The sequence below is a fragment of the Thermobia domestica genome, chromosome 9, assembly GCF_964235325.1.
Source record: "Thermobia domestica chromosome 9, izTheDome1.hap1.1, whole genome shotgun sequence".
NCBI classification, from domain to species: Eukaryota; Metazoa; Arthropoda; class Insecta; order Zygentoma; family Lepismatidae; genus Thermobia; species Thermobia domestica.
Genome location: NC_137462.1, coordinates 36,184,465 through 36,201,372, shown reverse-complemented (window position 1 = coordinate 36,201,372; position 16,908 = coordinate 36,184,465).

Below are 16,908 nucleotides of genomic sequence, written 5' to 3'. Positions count from 1 at the left end.
CTTCCTATCTGCGCCTAGGTCTTCCTAATGGTCATTTTCAGATTGGTCTTCTAGTTAAGACTTTGAAAGCGTTCCTACTTTCTTCCATCCTGGCTACAGGATTATTATATGTATCTATATTATATATTAATAATTATTTATATATATCTATATTATATAAATAAAACAGACTTATCTATTATAACGAGTAATGACTCAACCGTTTGAAAGGAATTTTTGAACATAGTTAAAATAATCAAACCTCAGACTGGGTTGTTGTCAGAACATTTTCATTGTCTGAAGGCATTAATATTTGAGCCCGCTATTAAAACATGAAATATGAAATGTAGGTCTGAGAATGTCTCCGGAAAGCAGGACGTACAGTGGTGTATGTTAACATAGGTAACAATGTCCTATAGCGGTGTCTGATTTATTCCTTGAAAGGCGTATCCCACTGCTTTCAAAATTAACATACAGGTGCGGGGGTGAATGATAGTATAGTGCTTCCGTACCGGTTCTTATATTGGCTTTAGTGGTTAGAAAAATACAGTATAATTAGCCAAGAAAAGGACACAAATACACCTTGCACTATAGTTTACTTTGCAGGCCTCCCCAGCTCCACCCTGCCCGAGTCCATCATGCAATAGTCCCGTCTTCTATTGCATACCGGACTCGCGCACAGATACACGTAGAGGCACTCACAAAGTTTACCTGCCACAACCATCACTTCCGGCCAGTCAAACACAGAACACGGGAAATAGATCGTTTTCGTGTAACCCTGTGCAACATCACGATATTAAGTTGTATCAATTATCTGACACTACACATCAAATTATACGATTATACTGACCTTTTGATCACATGCACATTTGATGAATTTTGTTTTCATGTCTATGGAAACACAAAAGCACAAAGAAGTCATGCATAATTAGGCATTTATATATATATATATATATATATATATATATATATATATATATATATATATATATATATATATATATCAACTAAAATTTTACTACACGTTTGTCACAATTATTTTTATACTAATCGTATGAATTTAAGTTTATTCAAGGCCCTAATATTGCACGCTATCGCGTTCATGCACTATTCGTATCAAGAAAACCCCTTTAACACGTTAACACTTATCTGTTTGTAAGGATCCATGTCCGTAAGAGGACAAACTTTTGGCAATCGTCCCTGTTTTTGACAATTGTCCAGTCTCCTTTCTCACTATTACTGAGCATAAATAATTCATAATTTTACCTATTGAAGAGCTCAACACTCCGATGCAACGAGCCACAGTCACATTGATGTTCCTTCGATGTTCCCGCTAGAATAAATTCACTGTTGCCAGTCTCTTCCCACCGGGGTGCTCCCAGCTACCAACCCAACGCAATGGATAACGTAATAGTTAAAAATAGCCATGAAGTACTGCGGTTAAGAATATATCGGGAGAGAATGTACTCTTGGCGTTACATTCCATAACCATATTTGGAGAAGTAAAAGGATTTTCTGCGTCGAAAATCACACATATACATATACACTTTTGTCTGTTTGCGAAGAGAAATTTCTCAGAGCTTTCTTTATATGAGATTCACTTAAAAAGTAAAGTAAAACAAATATTAAATGAGTCATACTTTAGTGTTATAGTCCTGCCAACTGACATCATTGGTACACTAGCAATCATTTACCACAAGTGTAAACATTAGTTAAAGCTAATATTCCTTATTTGCAAGCTATAGTAAATTTACTGTGTGTAGTGTGTACCAGATAAGTGTAAAAATGTCATGTTCAGGACAATAAATAATGTAATCTAAATAATAATAATATCAAATTTTAAACATATAATATATTAAACTAAAATCCTAAATCATATAAAAGCAACAGACATTATTTATTTAAAATCAATTGTTTATTTTGGGCACACATCAAGGAACCGAAGCAGCAGCCCACGCAGCACGTATATATTTCTCTTTTCCTCACCCAAAACGTCCTAACAATTGATTCCAGGAACACTTTCAACGAATTAGACAGAAACTCAATGCTATCAGCTGTTAAAGATAATTTCCCTTCGACATTTCTTTATGTTCATCAGAGCTATTCAGAAGCTAGCAATTTATATTATGGGAAGGACCTCATTCTCTCACAAAAAGGAGAGCAGCAGGGCGATCTCTTAGGACCAGCTCTATTTGCAATAACCTTACAACCAATAGTCAATAAAATAAACACATATCTAAATACTTGGTATTTAGACGATGGCTGTCTTGCTGGAGATCCAGATGACGTTTTAAGCACATTAAACATGATTCACATACAAGCTAAAACAATTGGTCTACACCTCAACTTCTCAAAATGTGAGGTTAGTTTTCTCAGAGCAACAAAGGGATAGACGCAGAAATATTTTACATTATACAGAGAAGCAGCTCCAGGAATACAATTAATGTCACCGTCAAATGCTTATCTTCTCGGAGTTCTCCTTTCAATAGAAGCTCGAAGAACACTAATAAAAGAGAAGACAGCCAACCTAGAATTTTATTTCTCACGATTATCTCGGATCTCAGCACACTCCGCCTTCTATTTACTAAAGTCTTCATTCAGTATTCCAAGAATATTATATTTTCTCCGATGCTATTTAACATGCCAAGATGAAGACCTTCTAGAACATTATGACAACGCCATAAAATCTGGACTAGAGTCTATACTCAATTGTGCTCTGAAAGAAAACAGCTGGCTCTAGGCTTTTCTTCCTGTTAGAAATGGCGGTTTGGGCATTCGCCGAACCTTAGATATAGCTATTCCAGCTTTTTGGCCTCGCTCTACGGTTCTCAAAGCCTCATAGGATCATTATTTCAACAGGACCTTCACCCATACATAGACTCAGAAATCACAGAATGCTCTTCTACATGGGCTCTACTAGTCAGCTCTGAACTTCCTCCACTAAGCGCAAGGAGAAAGCAATCATCATGGGATGATCCCATTATCAAATCGCACTTTTCTCACCTAATTGCATTCAACCAATAATCTAGTGGACAAAGCCAGACTACTCGCTGTCACATCTTATGGAGCAGGCGATTGGTTTAAGGCCTTACCATCTTTTTCGCTAGGACTCCATCTACCCAATGAAAGTTTCTGAATTGCTAAAGCATTACGTTTAGGTGCAGAGATTTGCGTACCTCATAAAAGTTTCGCTTGCAGGAGCCCAGTAGATGAAAGAGGACTACACGGACTTTCCTGTTTAAAAAGTGCTGGCAGACACCCACGACATTCTGTGAGTTAATAATGAGAGCTCTTATCTCAGCAGGAATATCATCAATAGGAGAACCAACTGGATGCAATCGATCAGACGGCAAGAGACCTGATGGATTAACATTGATACCTTGGAAAAGAGGTAAAGCCTTGGTCTGGGACTTTACATGCGCCGACACGTTCGCTCCTTCCGTTATTCATTTTTCATCTGTTCAAGCTGGCACCATAGCTAGTAGAAAAGAAGCAGAAAAGAGAAACTAATATAGTAACCTAATTGACAAATACCAATTCGTAATAACTATAGCAGCTTGGGGCAAAGAAGGTCTCAATTTTATCAAGGAAGTTGGTCAACCAATTACTCTTCTAACTGGAAATAACAGAGGTAGTACTTTCTTAACATAACGTATAAGCATGGCCGTACAAAGAGGCAATGCTGCCTTAATTCGAGGAACTATACCACCAGGAAAAGAACTAGACGAAATCTTACTCCTATGAAAAAATAAATGCTTCATTAAACAAACCCATCCATGGAATAGATATGGAACCATCTTTATTATACTAGTAATCACGATCGAACTCGCAATGGAATCAAGGACATATAACAATGAATTTGTATTTACCTAGTATGTTAAAAGATATTTATGATGTTATATATATATATATATATATATATATATATATATATATATATATATATATATATATATATATATATATATATATATATATATATATATATATATAATTGTGATATAAGGGTGTTTCAGATAAAACGTCCAGTGCTTATAAATCCGAAATGGCTAAGAATAAAAAGATGAAACAAAAACTGAGATAGGAAAATGTTATAGGGCGCATCACATGGTGTTGTTGTGGTGACCCACAGGGCCCTCCTTCAAGGGGGCCCAGGGGCCAACTTCAAATTTTCAAATAGGAACATGTATTGAATCATACCTCATTCAATAGTACTTGAAAAATGAAACAACTTTTGTAGGAAACAATTTTCGATTTGGGCCACCGTTTTCAAAATGGCCGCAAAAAGTGGGTCCTATATCAGATAAAACGTCCAGTGCTTATAAATCCGAAATGGCTGAGAATAAAAAGATGAAACAAAAACCGAGATAGGAAAATGTCATAGGGCGCATCACATGGTGTTGTCGTGGTGACCCACAAAGCCCTCCTTCAAGGGGGCCCAGGGGCCAACTTCAAATTTTCAAATGGGAACACGTATTGAGTCATACCTTATTCAATAGTACTTGAAAAACGAAACAACTTTTGTAGGGAACAATTTTCGATCTGGGTCACCGTTTTCAAAATGGCCGCAAAAAGTGTCCTGTATCATATAAAACGTCCAGTGCTTATAGGCCTAAATCAGAAACGGATGAGGATAGAGAGATGAAACAAAAACTGAGATAGAAACGATGATAAAGCATATCAAGTGGTGTTGTTGTGGTGACCCTCAGGAAACTCCGTGAAGGGGGCTCAGGTGTCAACTTCAAACTGATACAGGACTTTTTGCGGCCATTTTGAAAACGGTGCCCCAAATCGAAAATTGTTTCCTACAAAAGTTGTTTCGTATTTCAAGGACTATTGAATGAGGTATGATTCAATACATGTTCCCATTTGAAAATTTGAAGTTGGCCCCTGGGCCCCCTTGAAGGAGGGCCCTGTGGGTCACCACGACAACACCATGTGATGCGCCCTATGACATTTTCCTATCTCAGTTTTTGTTTCATCTTTTTATTCTCAGCCGTTTCGGATTTATAAGCACTGGACGTTTTATCTGAAACACCCTGTATATACATATAATATATATATATATATATATATATATATATATATATATATATATATATATATATGTATATATATATATATATATATATATATATATATATATATATACAAATCATAAACAATAAATTATCATTATCATATAAATGTTATAATTATATTTTAATTTTCGTTTCTTTCAACACAAGTTACGGTTCATTTACACATACACACATAAAAGAACTATTTTATATTAACTAAAAGAATTATTTCTTTTATATATTTTTTTAATTAATAATCATGCAAATTATTCTTTATTCACATTCCCAATATGAGTCTATACATTTTACATTTCATAAGCCAACTTAAATTCATTAAACTAAAAGCTCAGTAACTAACGCCTACTAACAAAATTACAAAAATGAACCAAAGCAAAATAAACAAAATTAACCTACAACAAAAATTTAAAAAACGCTCCACAACTTTTAATTCAAAATTCTGAAACTTACCCAATTTATATACATAACATATTCAATTACGTATTCTTTAACAGTAAAACAAAAATAATTTCTTTATTTAGAAACGTCCATTATCCATATCATTTCACAATATAAATTTATGCAAATGTTTATCACTTCCGTAGCAAAGCTTCTGTTTAAGCCGTCTAATCATCTGCAACACAAACTCCATATTCCTTTAAAAAAAAATCATCAAATATTCCAAGCAAATGCTACATAAACTTCTTACCTATCCTAAATTCGTCCTCTTTTCTCCTTCACTCTCTTTCCACCCTTTCACATCACAATCTATTTCCAATTAAAGAATATTTAATTTCATTAGTAAAAACAACCCAAATCACAAACTCATTACCTCTGCTCTAGAAATTTTGATTCACAAAATACTAAAATCAACTTATCAGTTCTAGATTCCCAAATTCTTGACCTTAGTTTTATTACATCAAACTACAAAAAACTAACAAAACCACACTGCACATGGTGGAGGTGCTGGGTTTTAATATTGCACCATACTGCAGGCAGTATTAAGCTTTATTTGATGTAGGTTTAAGTATGTTAGGCTAATATATGTCCCGAATAATCTTTGTGTGTTCTCACGAGTCAATGGACCTGCCACGTCTGCAATATACTTTTTTACCCATTTACTTCATCTTTCCGTTTCAAATAACTATTAACACGCCAAACTAAATATCCCTTGATTCTCTTATCACATTCAAAATACTTAATTTCAATTCTGTTGCCGTTATTTTCGGAATATATTATCTACCACTACAGAAAATAACTAAACTGACAGGATTTCGTATAGAACTTGGTTTCCTACGTAGTTATTTCGTCACTTATAGATTTGATACGTGATTTAGTGAAAACTATCATTTTCTCAAGTTCTTGCAAAAGTTTTGAGAAACAGAAATTACAAGAACTTGTAAAATTCAGATTCTTAGCTTGTAGCTAGTAAAGTATTAGACTTGTAATCTTGAAAAACAGGCGCCAGTTCTTTACGTTTACAATAATTCCAGTCGGTAGCAACACATAACGAAGAAAATAATTGAGTATTTCACATTAGAAACATATTCTATATTTGGTGCACCTATCCTATTATTATTTAAGGTTGTTTTGTCTTTTCTCAAACAAATATTGATTACATTGTTTCAGCGTTGGAAGGGAGTACTCGCAATTTTTTCTTTATCTATCGCACCACTTGCTTTGGGAAAATTTCGGAAACTAAACTGGAAATTGTATTTCATTACAAAATTAGGTGTTGATGTCTGGAACTTAATGACACGTGAGTATAATTGCGTAGATGAATATAGCTCCTTGACATAGCGGAACTGAATGTTACTGTCATTTACACAACTAAATACCTGGATTGGAAAGCAATAAAATTGAAGAGACGAAAATTATCCATTTTAGAACTAGTTGTGCTTAGCAATTGTTTATTGCTTACAAATAACCCAAGATATTGGCATAGAAACCAAAATAAGATATTGGGGGAACTTTATTTGAAATGGTTTTTGGCAATTCACCTGTTCTTCAAGCCAATAGACGTTTCAGATTTCCCCAGTAAATGGTACTTTTAATACAGTACTGCGATAGTACTGTTAAACCACGTTGAGCACATTGGAATATCCCCAAGAGAATATGGAACCACCCCACCGTCAAACCCCTGAAATCATCATTGGTTTGAACGACGAAGAAAACTGAAGAAATGCTTCACTTTGATAGACGGAGAACGGAAACGGAATAAAGAAAATACCCTTATAAAAGTATTTATTTGGCGACATTTTGCATACTACAACATCTTCATTCAGCTACTCAAAATTTGAGAGTCTGATACACGTGTGCGCGTGGTTTTGTTGCTTTGTGGAATCCGGTTTGATAGGAACTACTGTCTGCAAGCTGTACCGATACAAAGTTTTCAGCTTCTGTAAAAATTAAGACAGGGCTAAAATAAATAAAGAAGTAAAAACGTATAATGAGGAAAAAACTCAAATAAAGCGAATAATAGTAGTATGGAAAAGACAAAAGTATAAAGGACACAAAAGGATACGGACAGAAGATAAGAATAAGGACACACACACACACACACAAAAAACAGAATTCCCCTCAAAACGTGGTTATTGTTAGGTAATCGTAAACATCGCCTGATGTCTGAGTATTCGAGATCTTCTATGAGAAAGTACTGAATACCTAAACATTGTTCGGCGTAAGCTCTAAACTACGATAAACAAAACCACGTGAAACTAAATCTCGCTAATTTGCTGTTGTCCTACCGACGCTTGTACTCCTCCGCAAAATAGTTCATGTCATTGCATTATTACTTTTACTATGAAGCTTCATATAAAACTGCTATATTATTATAAATGACAAAAATATAATACGCATTATGTAATAATACTGCAATCGACTGAGGTTAATAAAACAATAGAAATAAATACTAAGCATGCGCAGTAATTCTGGCGCCAACTCAACTGTGGAAGGGTGTTCTGCTTTTAAAGTCTGAAAGATGGCTGGCATGAATCCCGGTTCCGTGAATGTTGTGGTGAAATACCAACAAGGTAAACCTTTAATCACTAAGCAGCAATTGTTTACCAGCGAAATTCAAACATTTTTTTTTTAACCTTTCGAGTTGTTTTCTTTCTTTTCCGCTGCTGCTGTAAGTATCTGGGCAACACGAGACAGTATTGTCAAAATGCACGTGTATAAGTTGCTCCTCCCCGTGGGGAGTGGGAGTGATACATCACTAGCCAATCGTATTTGTGACAAGCGGAAGGATACAAATATTTTGTTTATCGGAGTTTAGAGCTTACGCTGAACAATGTATAGGTATAATATTTGGTCTAGGAATTAATTCGTGCGGGTGGACAAGAGATGGCGCATTGAACGGAGCGTCCCACAGTTCCGTGTATCCACACATGTGTTGCAAACCCCTGTCATCGCGTATCGTTCGTAGTATAGGGCAGTGGATTAAAGCGTCAACAACACCAGTTTGTAGTTAAGTGAACATGGCGCAATTTGTGCCTGATAAAGTGTTTTTGCGGGGTGTCCTGCTGCATTACTTTAACATGCAGAAAAGTGCGACTGAAAGTCATCGTATTTTGGTGGAAGTGTATGGTGACCATGCTCTAGCTGAGCGAACGTGTCAGAAGTGGTTTGCACGGTTTAGAAGTGGTGATTTCGGCTTGGCAGACCAAGAGCGAGCTGGACAGCCAAAAAAATTTCAAGACGAAGAATTGACAGCATTACTCGAGCAGGATTCGTGTCAAACGCAGGAACAACTTGCAGCAGCATTAGGCGTTGATCAAACAACAGTCTCCAAACGCTTGAAAGCCATGGGAATGATTCAAAAGATGTCACATTGGGTTCCACATGAATTGAAAGACAGAGACGTTGAAAGACGAAAAACCATTTGCGAATTGCTGCTTCAACGACAGAGCAGAAAGGGGTTTCTGCATCGAATTATTACGGGTGATGAGAAGTGGATCCATTACGAGAACCCTAAACGAAAAAAGGCCTGGGTGAAACCAGGTGAACCAGGTCCATCACAACCAAAACGAGATATTCACTGTGCAAAGGTTATGCTGTGCATATGGTGGGATATGAAAGGTGTGGTGTACTATGAGCTGCTGCAACCGGGTGAAACTATGAATGGAGAACGTTATCGACGACAATTAATGCGTTTGAAGCAAGCTCTGGCCAGAACACGACCAGAATGGGAGAACAGACATGATAAACTTATTGTTCAACATGATAACGCTCGCCCACATGTCGCAAAACTGGTCAGAACCTATTTAGAAAATGTCGGATGGGAAGTTTTACCCCACCCGCCGTATTCACCAGACGTTGCTCCTTCGGACTACTACTTGTTCGATTGCATGAACAACGATTTGATTGGACAGCGGTTTACTTCTTCAGAAGATATCGAAACATGGGTCTCTGACTGGATCGCTTCCAAGGATGAGGACTTCTTTCGCCACGGAATCCGTACATTGCCTGACAGATGGGCGAAAGTGGTGGCTAGCGATGGACAATATTTTTCTTAAGGTATTTATGTATTTTGTGTTTGTACTACAGCTTCAATGTGTGTGTACCAACCGCATGAATTAATTCCTAGACCAAATACAGTCTTCACAATACGGACGGTTCTCGCCACGAACTAAATAAAAATGTGCGAGATGAGGGTATCCAATAAGGAACCGAGTCAGAGACTTCATCTCGGCGATTAGTATGGAAAATGTCTTCCAATTACCTAAAATAGATTTTTTTAACTTATTTTCATCGGGTTTGTTCTAATCCGCTTGGCAGTGAGAGCTCATTCGTTGGGCAATTAGCTATAGAAATCAGAGCATAGGAGAAGGTGCTCCAGTGTAACATATTCCAACACAGCGTTCTTGACTCCTGTGTCGGCACTCTCTTTCCTCAAATGATATTGTACAAATTTAAAACAAAAATTTAAAAATATCACGAATCAACGCTATTAAGTGAAGTAGAAAATGCTTATCGAAAAATTTTAAGACCTAACTGTATTTTGGACTACACTTCTAGGGTAAGGACTCGTTTTCAAATCGTCTCAGGTTATAACAGGTTAAGTATGTGATGTTTATAGAATTAAGAAAAATTATTACTATTAATTTATCATTTTTTAGACAATGAAGGCCCTAAAATTTCACATAAAACTTGTAATTTTTGTTCAATGTAAGTCTATAAAATTGTCGAAAATAATTACTCTGAAGGATGTCAATAGTTAACTTATCTCTAATCTAGATTGTGAAAAGACATCTGATATTTTAATGTGTTTTGAAGTTTACTATTTACATTCAAGTTTATTCTTTTACAATAGTATACCAGTTTGAAAATATTTCAATTGTTGCATTAAAGGTTAAACAATACTTGCAATTAACGTTAAGTCCTTGAAATTTTATCTTGGCGAGACTGCCTTTGATGTATTAGCAGCGGACATTCTAACCTAACAAATATATGCAGATTTTGAAAATGTGCTGTAGAATCAACTTCACGTAATATTAATATTTATTATATGTATGAATACGAAAATACAATAATGAAGTGAAAGACTTGATAAGTTATTATATGTTTTCTCTATTTCCTATTTTATTTGTGTATCTTTTTTATATTCAGCAATTATAATTCAGCTTTCTAAACTGTAAGCAAATGATCAGAGCACAATCTACTGTGGTAATTATATCTCTGTCGAAGTGCAAATTCAGATACCCCTCTGGATTTCCTGATGTTGTCTTGTTCTTGTCAGTAGAAGACAAGAAGCACTAGCATTTCTTATCGGAGTTAATAATGCATGGCCCATTTACCGCTGAGCAAAAGCGTGCAATCAGTCACTATGAATCAATGCTACGAGTTGCGAAAAGCACTGAAGAGCAGCAACAATTCAAGTGTACAAAATAGCTTTACTGCTAGAATCTACGAGCACAAAGCAGTAGAGTATATATGTAGGTTCCTGTTGCAGGAATTTCAAGTCTTGGTAGCATTACCTTTTTAATAGAAGCTATTCTCGATTTATAACCCAAACGTTTGAGAGTAGTTTTGCCTGAAATGTCCAGATTTTTTTTATATAATTACAACAACCGTAAACATGTTGACCACTGTCAGCAAATCCGTGTATCTCAGCATAAACATAATTCTTCGATAGGCCTTACTACACATCTGTCAATTTGTATTTCATTAATAGTTATAACATGATGACACATGTCTACTCATTGCTGATAGAGCTCTTATGGTATTTGATCACCTCAATTGATCTTATGGATCCACATTTCTTGTAAGAAAATCTTAAATGGAGTAACTACAGGATTTATAGATCCTAAATATTCAAATATTTTTGCTATGGTCGAAGTCGCTTGACGTTTAAGTGGTATGGATGCTATGTTGTTCGTATATAGTTAATTTGACTGACTTGTTGGTTATGAGAAGTTTGTTCTGATACGGGATTCCACGATAAACTCAATGAGACACCTGATTCGGACTCAAATTGAAACGGTAAGTGTATGTCCCTATGTTCTTCTAGTACTGCCTCTAACCATGGTGGCTCGTTAGGACATCATTTTCGTAAAATAAAACTACCGCTTTGCAATGACTGAATAAGTTCCTTTTGATGTTTTTACACTTGTTGAAGGTTGTACCATCCTGTGTTTACATTGCCAACATAAAAATCACATTCCAATATTGTCGCTGCTTAAAAATATTTAATTCTTTCTTCTTCCGCTAACTTTCGAAGACATGCCGTCGACAAATATGGTGATGATGTTTCGCCATATGTGACTCGCTGCAAGCCATAAATCTTGACTGGTTCCACTGATGAATATGTTCACAGAATTCTCTGAAGTCCAATGTCATCTTCATAAACTTTAATTAATCGATACATTGACTGAATATCCGCCGTAAAAGCAATAGGAAAGATTCGAAATCTTGTGATAATTGAATGTAATTCTTATTGGATTGTTAGTCCTGTCATATGTATGTCATGTAATGAAACCCCTATTGAAGTCTTCGCAGAAGAATCGAAAACCACTCTTAGCTTTGTTCTGGTACTGAATGGTTTTAACACTGCGTGACGATGCAGATAATTTCTCATATCACTATCTTCGTGTTCCTCTTTCACTGGTTTCATGTGACCTAATTTTTCTTATTCTCTTATGAAGCACAGTATTGCTCGTTAATTTCTGGACACTATTGCAACCGTCTTTCTAACTGGTAAAATCAGAGAGGAGCCAAATTATACGATTCTCCTCATGGTTTATAGCTTACCTTAATTGGCAGACTACAACGAATTGACCACTGCAATCTCTGGTGGCATTTTCCTCAAAATGTAGTTAATTTTTCCCCTTGAGTCATGGCTGATGAACGTACAGGGGTGGACCAAGGCAAAATTTTCACCCAGGCAAAGTGACCTTTTCACCTGGGCGCCACCCCTAGTCCTAGCCTAGATTTTACATTTATTACAATGATTTTAATATTTCAAACCCATTTCTTAAAAAGAAAAGTTAATATTCAAATACATGATATAGGTATATTTATTACTTAAAGTATGTTATCAATTACATTTTTTTTATTATTGTTTTTATGTACCGATATGTGTAAACACAAACAATTATAACGTTCTTACCAAAGGTAATCGTTAACCTGGTTCGGCTAATAACTTGAGTCAAGTTTTTGTGGTAGTAATTATTCACACCTCAAAATATCTTCTGTGAGTACATTTACTTGTATTCTCACCTTTTATACTGAAATTACAAAACGGTGATACGTATTAAACAGTTTTATTCGTTGATTCTTTATGAACGAATATGCACATAGACTGCTTTCCAATCGTACATGTTGGTTAGATAACTATCAACAACTACATAGCAACGAATTATACAATAATGTATATTTCTTACATATATTAAAAACATTCTTCTTTTGTTATTTTTAAATTAACACTATATCAGGTATAGTGCTTGTGTATGAGCACTTTCTGCCCAAGGTACAGGTAATTATTAAACGATACAAAGTATCTCGTTATATAAAATGTCGCCCGACGATGGGACTGAATATAAAAGTTACAAGGGAGCTTGACTTTTATATTTAAGAACCACTGGTCCGTTTATAAGAACAATATTCCATAATTACGTCTTTTACATTTTGATCGACCCTCGCATATAGATAACATTATTTATTTTCACTCATATAAATATATTTATAATAAATCTTTCATTTCTTTATCATTTATCCTTTATTACATTAATATATATATTTTATTATTATTAAAACGTCGTCGCTTATTTATATAACTAACGAAGGGTACGAATTCAAAATAGTAAGAAGCAATTACATTTTCAAACATGAGTCACCATGATCAAGGGCGCATTATATAGTAATTACTTAAAATGATATTTTACAGTATGCATTGTATTCATTAGGCGTCAGAGTATAGAAGAGTCTTATTCCAGTAGCATATAAGATGGTACATGAAGACAATTGTCGGATAATTAGCTTGATATAATGAACCTTATTCTTAACATAATCTTTGACAACAAATTCTCAACACAAATTCATATAATATAAATAACCTTTGCCTTTAATCAATTGTGGATTAAATTATAATTCTTCACATTAACAAGAGAGAATTAAAATCATTTGAAAATTGTCATTGGTTAATGAGAATTAAAGAAAATTAAATTGAATAAAAATAAAATAAATGTTCATGAAAATCTATAGCTGATATGTGTCTAACCCTTACTCCATCAATTGTAGTCAGCTTAAATTCGGATTTGCATATGATTCTAATAAAGTACATTGTACTGCACAATCGTTATTATGTCCCACACTATTTTGTACCTGTATTGCGTCATGACTTTGATTTTGATGAGAAGTGCCATCTCTTGCACTACGGTTAAGTCTATCCATAGAATTTATAGCATTCCTAGAATTTCGCCATGTATTTTGTCTGCTTTTGAGTCTACCTCGATTAAGTGATCTGACATAGTTGTTGTCACGATTGGTTAGGTTAGGTTGATTCCCAACATATCTTTGCCTATTTTGCTCGTTCTGATTGCTTGAATTTACTCGGTTTAGGTTGTGTTCCGTATCGTTCACACTACGGATATTTAAATTCCGAACAGGTACAAAATGATCTGAATTATTTTTACTTTTACCTACTCCTGCTTGTTGATTCAGAGCATGGTATTGAGTTTCATAACATTGAACAAGCATTAGTAAGTGGTTGAAACTCATACACTGTATAGAAAATAGGATCTGTTGTAACTTGAACGGTAATAAATTTCGAATTGATGCTATGATTCTAGATTCTGATTGCAATGGATTTACGACTTTTAATTCATTGTATGTATTTACAACAAACTCGACAACGGATTTGTGCAAACGAGGATTGAAATGTTGGTTTCTAATCGTGGCATCTCTATTTGTAAGCAAAAAGTCATTTTCATAATTTGCGATTAGCGCTGCTTTAAACTCCTCATACGTACTAACGTGATCTCGTACTGCTTTAAACCATAAAGAACATGGTGGGAGTAATAAATGAGGGATTAATTTCATATATTGTGATCTATCTATACACATTATATTGCACTCATCCTGAAATTTTTCTAGGAAAGAAGTAGCATTCTCATTACACTTACCACTGAACTTACTCATTGCACGTATTTCACTCATCTTTACGCTTAACTTTACCTTCCTTTTATCATTCCGTGTTCTTCTTGAGTGACAATTCCTACCTATGGCGTGATGTGTAGTTACACCGTCTCTTTTCCGCCCATCTGAACTCCTCGGATGATTTTCTTCCAAAATAATGTCCTCATCAGATACGGGTGAAGGCGAGGTCATCTCTGGCGAACAAGGGAATTCCACACGATCATTAATCGTGTTATTGGGGTACGTGTTGTCCTTGATCTGTAGTGTCCTAATTTCCTCTTGTAAGATAGCTATCAACTGCGTGTTTGCACGTATCTGATTGGAGTTATCCGTGATCTGGATTTTTTGTTGATGTACAGAAGATTCTATTGCTTCTAAATCCCTTTTTACACCACTGACTTCTTGGATTAGATGGCTGTGACTATCTTGACAATCCTCAGATATTCTTTTTAACTTTTCGTCAAACTGCGAGGTGATGTCATTCATCGCCTGAAGAATAAATTGTTTCGTCTCATCTGACTTCTGCTCCATCGTCTGCTTTTTGGCTTCCATATCTTCTTTTCGGCTTTGTTCTTGCCGTTCTAAGAGTAGTAATATTCGGTCTTCTAGTGTCGTTCCTGGTGCTGCACTTTGTTCACCATTATCACTATCACTGATTTCTTTTTCCATTGTTTCCCCGTTCATATTTCTTGAGATTATTCTACCACTCCTCAGTCTTGTCAAGTTCGTAGTCATTAACTTTTTTTGCAGAAGTAAATTCACCCTTACTTAACTTCGGGAATTGAATTTACAAGTTCCCGGGTGAGGTAAACCAAAATTTTTATAACGTTCTTACCAAAGGTAATCGTTAACCTGGTTCGGCTAATAATTTGAGTCAAGTTTTTGTGGTAGTAATTATTCACACCTCAAAATATCTTCTGTGAGTACATTTACTTGTATTCTCACCTTTTATACTGAAATTACAAAACGGTGATACATATTAAACAGTTTTATTCGTTGATTCTTTATGAACGAATATGCACATAGACTGCTTTCCAATCGTACATGTTGGTTAGATAACTATCAACAACTACATAGCAACGAATTATACAATAATGTATATTTCTTACATATATTAAAAACATTCTTCTTTTGTTATTTTTAAATTAACACTATATCAGGTATAGTGCTTGTGTATGAGCACTTTCTGCCCAAGGTACAGGTAATTATTAAACGATACAAAGTATCTCGTTATACAATATCGAACAGCATTTATTGAATACTACTAATGGTGACATGATTACTGCTGTATTCTAAATTGTTTTGCTATATCAATAACTTCAGGAGTCATTGTACCGTATATATCTGACTATGTAACAATCTATTCTAATAACGTGAAATACCAATAAATACACCTCACATATGTTGAACGTGTTTTAGACACAACAATATAAGCAACCCTTTTTAATGTAGGTCGTAGTAGTTGAAGTCCATAGCATTCATACAACGTACTCATGAATTTGTACAAAAGATGAACATTCTTACAAGACTACAACTTAACAGGTTTTATCAAGTATTAGAAATCCTCTAACTTTCGTAAGTTTGATAAGTAAGTAAACAGTATATTAGTCAATTTAGGGAACTTTATGAGAAAGTGTTCATATCTTTTTCTTCCACAAAAACAGTATCTTAAAATCTACAATAATTTACACAAATTGTTTTCTTAATTTTGCAACCTTTGACCTCAGGCATGATAATTAATAGCATAAAAAAACTTAAGAAAAACTATTTGGTCTAGGAATTAATTCATGCGGTTGGTACACACACATTGAAGCTGTAGTACAAACACAAAATACATAAATACCTTAAGAAAAATATTGTCCATCGCTAGCCACCACTTTCGCCCATCTGTCAGGCAATGTACGGATTCCGTGGCGAAAGAAGTCCTCATCCTTGGAAGCGATCCAGTCAGAGACCCATGTTTCGATATCTTCTGAAGAAGTAAACCGCTGTCCAATCAAATCGTTGTTCATGCAATCGAACAAGTAGTAGTCCGAAGGAGCAACGTCTGGTGAATACGGCGGGTGGGGTAAAACTTCCCATCCGACATTTTCTAAATAGGTTCTGACCAGTTTTGCGACATGTGGGCGAGCGTTATCATGTTGAACAATAAGTTTATCATGTCTGTTCTCTCATTCTGGTCGTGTTCTGGCCAGAGCTTGCTTCAAACGCATTAATTGTCGTCGATAACGTTCTC